At 36.4% G+C, this 8,175-nt stretch overlaps 1 long non-coding RNA gene across 1 annotated transcript; it reads right to left on the bottom strand.

The window, feature by feature from the left end:
• Positions 1-5,266: 5,266 nt before the first annotated feature.
• On the bottom strand, positions 5,267-6,191 carry LOC102604270 (uncharacterized). Its single transcript, XR_368631.2, has 3 exons — positions 6,168-6,191; positions 5,528-5,622; positions 5,267-5,416 (listed from the first exon to the last, which is right to left on the bottom strand). It is a non-coding gene; the product is annotated as an uncharacterized lncRNA (long non-coding RNA).
• Positions 6,192-8,175: the final 1,984 nt, after the last annotated feature.

The raw sequence follows: 8,175 nt of genomic DNA, 5'->3' as shown, positions 1-8,175 counted from the left end.
CGCATTCAAATCTGCCGAAATGATGACTGGCAAAGTATTTTTTTCGCCCAAGTATACATACCTCAAGTGCGGTGGTAGAGCCTTAAGCTCCACTTTTGGTGCCTCCACAATAGATGGTCTCGTGGGTGGGGACTCACGATTTTTCTTGTCTAGCTCATACTTCTTTGGTTTTGACCAATATTCGCATCTATCTAGTGCATCTACCAACTCATCGTATTCTTCAATACCAGCACTCTCAAAGTTCATCATAAATGCTGCTAGTGCCTTAACACCTAGTTGCTCTTCAATTTGCACCTCTGTTCCACTCTCAACTCTGTAAGTTATAGCAGATACTATTTGGAGCTCACCACTCTATTTCATGGATCTACAAATATTGAAAGTTGCTTCTTCATTGTTCAGTCTGAACTTCATCTGCCCCTTCTCCATATCAACCAATGCATGCCCTGTGGCAATGAATGGTCTCCCAAGGATGATGGGAACCTCAAAATCAACCTCACAGTCAAGAATCACAAAATCCGCCATAAAAATGAAAGACTCCACTTTCACTAACACATCATGGAGTACACCAATGGGCCTCTTCACAGTTCGATCAGCCATCAGTAACCGCATGGTAGTGGGCTTTGGGTCCCCTAGACCCAACTTCTTGTAAATGGACAATGGCATGAGGTTGATGCTAGCACCAAGGTCACACAATGCCTTATCAAAGTGTAACAACCCGATAGTACATGGAATCGTGGAGGCACCAGGATCCTCCTTCTTTTGCACAAGAGACCTTGTAGCAAGCGCTACAATGCTGCAATCTATCATCATCTTCAAAACTTACAGACCTCTTCTTTGTCACCATATCTTTCATAAACTTTGCATACCCAGGCATTTTCTCCAAAGCTTCTATCAATGGAACGTTGATGGAAAGTTGCTTCAACATAGTAATAAACCTGCGATATTTACCATCTTCAGTCTTCTTCACTAACCTCTGTGGAAAAGGTGGTGGAGGTCTAGGTATGGGGACCACTTTCTGAGATATCTCCGCTTCTTTCTCTGTCGCATTCTCTGACTCTTCTCTAACCTTTACCACATCATCTTCTTTTCTAATCTCTATTTCCACCACAGACGGCCTAGGTGGATCTATGGTTTGCTTACCCCCTCGAGTAGTAACTGCCAGACAATGACCGTCATTCTTTGAATTCTAGATGGTGTTGCTTGGAAGAGTACCAGGTTGACGTGGGTTCACTGTAGTAGACAACTGGGTCATCTGCTGCTCTAGGTGCTTTATTGACACTGCATGGGCATCAACCTTTTGACCAATACCAGACAAGTCATTTCTCATTTCCTTCACATTCTCATCAGTTGCATCAAACCATCTCATCATCTTTTGCATCATATCTTCAATGCACGCCATATTGCCTCCAGCTTCCCTAGTACCAGATTCCCGATTTTGAGGGGGAACATAAGGTCCAACCCGATCGTTTCTGTTGCCATAGTTGTTCCTGTTGTAGTTGTTGTCGCGATTGAAGTTCCCATCCCGAACATATTGACCCTCTCGGTTGTAATTTCCATAGTTTCGACCTTGGTTTCCTTGACCTTGGCGCCAATTTTTCGTGTTGGATCCTTGGGTGTTTGGTCGAAAACCCCCCGTCTGATCATTCATCGCATAAGCATCCTCTCCATAGTAACACTCTTCATCTGGTGGTGGCGTTCTAGTAAAGTAATTCACAACATTTACCTTCTCTACACCTCCACTCACATGCTTCAATACCAACCCCAATTCGGTCCTCATCTGAGCCATCTCCTCACGAATCTCATCTTTCAATACCTGGGTTTGTCTGTGGTTTCCCAGCAAATTACCTAGATTGTTGCATGGAAGTTCTTCTTTCACTTTTGGAAATGCTACTTTAGAAAATGAGATTGACATTTCCAAGCTTATCTGGAAAGGAAAAAAAAAATTAACTTTTTTATTTTTGAAGTAAAACAGGCAGCATTTAGACATGTTAACGTGTTTCAGTTCTCATGCAACACGAAACAATTTTCATCCAAAGAATCTTCATATTGAACTCATTTAATTCCTTCATGGGACGCTGCATTGATCTCCCATTAAAACTTCATATGGCCTCTTTTGGTTAACTCTTTTATGCTTAAGTTCAATTTTTAAGATATCTTTTTCTGGACATTAATTCCAAGAAGATTATTTCTATGCATTCTAGACTGCTTTCATGGGCATTGACCCCTGATTAAACGTGAGTTTGTAAAACATATCTCTCTCTAGTTTCCTTGGCTTCTGGTGCCATGGGGCGAGTGTAATAGTTCCATGTAAGGTGGCAAAGTACAAACATATTGGATAGTGGTTCATAGCAAGAAGTCCGCTATTTTTAGGGGTCGGACCTAGGATGTCCCTGGAATTATAATGCACCTTGCATATGGGATAGATTTATATCGTATCAGTGAAGAACACTGTACAAACACGCAATAAATGTAATTCCAAATTTTATACTAGGACTAGGACTAAAAGACCCATTAGTGCCTAAGCCTTGACAACCCACCAGTGGGTTCATTGTTTTTTTTTTCTTTTTTATGATAAGTAGTTTATTTCACAATTTTGATGTGATATTGAGTCCTTAACACTAGGAGACTATATTCATTGGAGGTTCACTGGAGTTCTTTTTTTTTGTTGGCAGGCAAGTGTAGATGTTCTTTCTGATCCTTCAACTCTTCTACCAAATATATGAGAAATGTTAAGAATCAAGTTTCATGACCACGATTTAACGAAGGCCTCAACTTCACTACCAAGCAAAATGAACAAATTTTAATCAATTCGTTTTGAATTTACGTAAAAGTTTTGCTGTTGTATGGTCACTCATCTTGGCAAACATATCGCTGCAGTTGTATCAATAAAATTCAAAGCATTTATTTTTCTAGTTTCATCTGTAAAAATAATGGTCTTTTAACTTGCAAGTCGGTGTCAGTTTGTGAAAGTGAACAAAGTATTAACCTGATTGTGAAAAAAAAATTTCTATTGAAAATCGGTGTAAAAGTGAATTTCAAGTCATTTTTTGAATCTTCAACTTTCCATCACAATATGTTGAACTTTTACTTCTTTTCCAAAAAACACAATTCAAATTCTAGCTCTCACTATGTCAGCATGGAACTTAGAATGCCAAATTGAATAACTTATAAAACCTCAAACACAACGATGAGGAAAAACCATCGAAGAAATATTCATTAGAACTGAAACCTAAAGAACATCAATGGCTTAGAAAAGGTGTAGGCAAATAAATTTGTATTGGAAAACCTCTACAAAAGACATATAAAAGAAAAGCAGGAGCCTAGGTACAATATTACAGTTCAAATATGAAGTTAAACATACAACTTAAAGGAGTATCAACAACCAAAAATGAGAGCTGCTCCTCGGTGGAATCACTTGGAGTTCACCGCTGCTTCTGTATCCTCTTGTCTCTAATGGGCAATTCAACAGGTTTCTGTGCCTCATGAGGATGTTCAGGACCTTTATACACTTAAATGTGTAAATAGTTGTCTACCAAGCTGCATAAACAGAAAATTGAATTATTTTAGAATGTGGAGTATATAAAATGTAAAAAATGCAGAAAATCTTTTTTCTACTGATTGTAACTAGTGATTCAAGGCAAGGCAAGTGCAATCACCACCAATTCTGAGATCCAATAAATAACCTTGTCAATTTCATTTAAGTGAGGGCTACATGCACACAATAAAGGAAACCAGAAGCATGAGAAGATACGTTGCATAATTCACATCTGCCTTGATTTAGAAGTGTAAACAATAGCCATACAACCCTCCATTCGAAGAAATAATACTCTTTTATGCACATGCGTATCTAGGATTTAAAATCATTAGTTCCAAGTGGGGTTGGTTTATATGTGTATGTAGAAATAAATATTACACACACACACAAGTATATTGTAAGTTCCATGGATGCTACCGCTATGGGAGATGAGAGTTATTAATGGAGTCCCTAATAACTGATAAGTGATACTTTGTCCCCAACATTATATGTAAATTGCCAAACATCTTCTTTAGGTTAATCAACATAATTAAGAAAACTTATTTAGGTCTAGCATGGAATGAAACAACACAAATTGTAACGAATACTGACCCTTCTTTTGGGAAGCATGCCTCAGACAACATGTTCAATGATTCTTTCAGGAATTCTCTGTTGCAGTTGAGCAAAAGTCTCCACTGCCGGAGTGCCTCCTATAAAGTTTTTGGCTCCTCTTCTTCCCAGATACAACAACCTTCTCAGCATTAACCTTTTGGTGTTCAAGTAAAAACAGAATTGCTCAGATATAAAAATGCAGACTAGCAAATAATTTACAGTTAAAGAGAGCTGGAAAGTCTCAAAGTTATATAATGCTATCTTACGCACTAGGTCCCCTGTCTAGACGTGGGGTCAAACAATCTAATTTTCTTATTTACCTAACCAATATGGCATTGGCACATGCCTAATTGTCACATTTAATGTTCATGTGGATTAAGGAAGGCATAATTTGAAGTGTGTAAACCTTAGTTAAGTGATACTACGAGGAGTGATCAGATAGTAAGCAGCACCAAGTCCCTATGCACACATATGATTAATTTCATCAAAGTTGAACAAGCAGAAGCCTTTTAGATTTCGGCCTAACTAAGTGATAATAGTGTGTCAGGATGTAAGCATCACTCAATGTTTCTTATGCAACATAATAATTTCATCGAAGTTGAATAAATAACCATGCCTCAGGGAACTCGATGTGATGAGATGAAAAATGAAAGAACTCTCTACAACTGAACGTACTAGCAAAATGTTTTCGTTGAAATATGATCACTCAAAAGAAATAATCAATGACTCACAAATTAAAACTTAGTGGATAAAGAACCGCCTCTCTACACTTGTTAGCTTAAATACCAAGCTCGTGTCTACATCAAGGTTCAGATCCATTACAGGCGCCTAACCCACACATCACATGTTGCTCGTTTTCTTCTATTATTACATCATGAGCTACTCTCTCACCACTAGTCCAAATCCCGGGGGAAGGGCACATTAAACTTCCATTTTTATTTTTCAATGATCTTTTGTCTTTCTATTGAATTTGTTTGGAAGCAGTAGCTTAAGTAATCAATATTTTGATCATCAACATGATTTGGGTTACTTAGTAACTTTGTGAACTTGTACTCCTTTCCTTGGAGCTTTACTGATGAGTTCAATTGAGTTTATTTGATATATATATTGCTAAATGTCAAACAGTGAGCATAAGATATAAATCACAATGCCATCTAAGTGAGAGTAAATCATTGCTTACACACCTCACGAGCCTTTGATGTCTCAAAATCATCATACAGGGCTTCATCTCTACGTTCATGGTCAGCCAGACCAATCATGGAATTAAATTTACATCTGCCAATCTCTTCACTACATAAGCAAAACCAAAAACAACACTAAGCTTTGAAGAGAGGTTCCCATCAATGGATCTCTGTTAGCTCATTGAAGTAGTTATCTAAAATAGACAAAACAATCACTTACATGGTTATCTCTACAACTGGAAGCTCGGAGATGGATTCAGCAGAATCAGCATTCTCAACAAGTTCTCTCATAGTAATGTAAAGACATTTCCCAGGCTGAAAATTTGGAAAGACTAACTTGATTAACAGCGCATTTAGTGTATCATTGTTGAAGTATGTTGCACCTCATGAAAATCTTGAATATGCTAACCGGGGGGGGGGGACGGGGCATATGGAGGTTAATTTTTCAACCTTTTCTTTTATAAAGGTACCTAAATTTTTAATTAATTTTAAGGTACCAGCTGCTACTTTCCAACATAACAGCTATTAACCAAGAGGAAATATTAACTTCACTTTACTTTATTAAAATAAATTAACAAAGCAATATTTTCTTAAAAACTAAAATTTCCATTTATAGTTCTATGGAGACTATGCAACTTCGTTTTTTTTTTTTTTTTGCATTACCCTTTGATTTCATTCATTTTTCTTTTCCACAAATCCTTTGGTGTTTCTGCATTTTTGGATTCTACTTCTCTATATCACTCGAATGCCAGCAAGGAAATATTACTTCATTGACATCCTTAATCATCAAACTAATGTGTGATTATAACATTAGAAAAAAGTTGAAATTATAAGATATCCTAAACATATAAGATACTCACATTGTCAAAACCAGCAATGTTTTTATCATCTGCAAAGAACTTAGCATGAGACTCTGCACAAATTTAAAACACAAAATGAAAATTAATCCAAGAAAAGAAAAGGCGACAAACCATTAAGCTTAGAAGTTTCGCCTAGACTCAACCAATAGACTAAGTGAGAGAGAGTAAACAAACTCTGTTTGAGAATGCTACATTTCATATGTATAAATGTTTGATAATCCAGCCAAGCCTTCTGTGAGAAATATAGGAAAAGAATATTATTGAATTGTTGTTGTTGTTTACATTATTACATTGAGACCCTATTTATAGACCCTAGAATACAATCCTTTACCAAGTAGGATACTATTTAGTATTACTATTTCTATTCCTATTCTAATAGGATTGTATAAAAACCTATTCCTATTCTAATAGGATTGTATAAACCTATTCCTCTTCTAACACTCCCTCTTAAGTTAGTGCATACAATTCATGTACCTAGCTTGTTACAAATGTAATTAACACGAGGACCGATGAGGGGCTTGGTGAGATATCTGCAAGTTGATCACTCGACTTCACAAAATTGACAATCAATCTTAATGTGCTTGGTCTTCTCATAAAATATTGAATTTGATGCATAATGCCGATAAAACACAGAGTGATAAAATTACAGTGTTGGAACTTCCCAAACCAAGCTTGTAAAGACTGTTTCAGACCATAGAGTGACTTACGTAATCAACATACAAGGCTACTAAACTCCCCTTGAGCAACAAAATTAGGTGGTTGCTCCATATAGACTTCTTCACAATGCAACGGTCATTGTAAGTGCTCAAAATCTAGTATAAAGTATATGGATAATGTTGGAATCAATAGACGAGTCGATATTAAACAAGTCACTGAAAAATTGGCTGGAACATGCTCATATGCCGTAGTATTAGATTTGATGGCTAAAAGTGGTCACAATCTAAGAAATAAAATTATATAGGTAGGGTCGGAATGATGTCACAACCCAACTAGAAAATAGAAATTATATAGGATAGTTCGAATAGATGGAACGATCCCATTGAAAAAGAGAAATAATATAGGTAGGGTCGGAATGATGCCACAACCCTACTGAAAAAGAAAAATTATACGGGTAGGGTTGGAATGATGGCACAACCCTACGCAAATCAGATTTGAGAAGTCACCAGAAAGACGAATGGAACTATGCAAATCAAATCTGAGGAGTCGCTGAAAAGACACATGATGCTATGCAACTCAGATATGAGAAAATAGCTCTGAAAAATCCACGGTATTACATAAATTAAATATGAAAAGTAGTCCGGAGAGATGCACGGTGCTACACAAATAAGATATGCAAAAAAAGGTAGTCAAAGAAGGATGACATGGTGCTACACAAATTGAATTTGAAAAAGTAGTCACTGGAATGATGGCACGGTGCTACACAAATTAAATATAAAAAAGTAGTCAACCATATCTGACTTCCTTCTGGCTTTAATAATGATAAAATCCATTTCTGGACTTCATCCATATCTGACTTCCTTAGTTCCCTTGAGTTAGCATAAATCATTAATTGATCTCTGGAATAGTAGGTCCATATAGCATTTCCATTCAAATAATTGTTGGCTAGTTCTTGTATTATAGTTGATATACCAATTATTCTTTTATTGGCATAGAAATTAGGTATCTCAATTTTTGGTATTTTTGGTTGTTCTCCAATATCTTCCGGTATTATCATATCTTTGGTCAGGCCTATCTTTACAACTTGAATATGAGGTTTTATCTCCTCATGTAATATCTCTGCTGTTGCCGTATAGAATTTTATATAAAATAAATTCCCTTTGGTTACTCTTTTGTATATAATAAATGCTTTGTATAATTCTGGTATACCGCTTAATTCTTCTCCATCATAGGTATATGCTGTACTTATTAATCCATAATTATAACATGTTTTAACTAGGATAGCATTGGTTTTTGGCTGTGCAATTAGCTTGTTGTATCTTTGTAATTTCTGGGTTATATAGTCTTGGTT

Source organism: Solanum tuberosum, unplaced genomic scaffold, assembly GCF_000226075.1.
Source record: "Solanum tuberosum cultivar DM 1-3 516 R44 unplaced genomic scaffold, SolTub_3.0 scf00449, whole genome shotgun sequence".
In the NCBI taxonomy this organism is placed as follows: Eukaryota; Viridiplantae; Streptophyta; class Magnoliopsida; order Solanales; family Solanaceae; genus Solanum; species Solanum tuberosum.
This window is presented reverse-complemented; position numbering and strand designations above follow the sequence as displayed.